This window comes from Nanorana parkeri, unplaced genomic scaffold (genome assembly GCF_000935625.1).
Source record: "Nanorana parkeri isolate BGI_ZX_2015 unplaced genomic scaffold, ASM93562v1 scaffold1689, whole genome shotgun sequence".
Lineage (NCBI taxonomy): Eukaryota > Metazoa > Chordata > Amphibia > Anura > Dicroglossidae > Nanorana > Nanorana parkeri.
In genome coordinates, this window is record NW_017307957.1 from 84,689 (window position 1) to 85,191 (window position 503).

Below are 503 nucleotides of genomic sequence, written 5' to 3' on the forward strand. Positions count from 1 at the left end.
TTTTACTCTCCGAGCCGCTAATTAAGCTCTGGCTAGCGAGCGGCGCGGAGACGCGTCTGTGGGAAATCAAGTGTATTTCCATATCAGAGTCACATTCGTTTGGACGCCGCGCTCCCCCCTTATTTTGACAACACGACTGCAATTAGGAAGTTCTTGAAACGTCTCCAAAAAAGCCTTTTCACCGGCTGCCGCGCCGCGAACGAGAGGCGGACGGAGCCGAGTTCTGCGCGTTAACCATCTGTGATGAACGGAGCCGCGGCGCCATAATCACGGCGGGGAGATCACCAAAACCGGGACGTCGTCGTTCATTCATCTACTCAAATTACTTTATCCTTTCTGGTGTCCAAATTCCACTTAAAGTGGACCTGTCATCAGATATGTCTTCTATGGCAAGTGCAGCATGTTAATGTGTCACTAGGATACTTCCAGATATTTACACATGTTCCTTTATCTGCTTTTCTCCTCAGAAGGACGGCACCATCTAAGTTCTGGCATCACCCAGG

The 503-nt window shown here is 49.9% G+C and overlaps 1 protein-coding gene across 1 annotated transcript in view; it reads right to left on the reverse strand.

The window, feature by feature from the left end:
* Positions 1 to 503, reverse strand: part of LOC108799309 (connector enhancer of kinase suppressor of ras 2-like) — a gene marked incomplete at its 3' end in the record, with an annotated part of 301,637 nt that overhangs the window by 84,455 nt on the left and 216,679 nt on the right. The gene's annotated exons all lie outside the window — the stretch shown is intronic.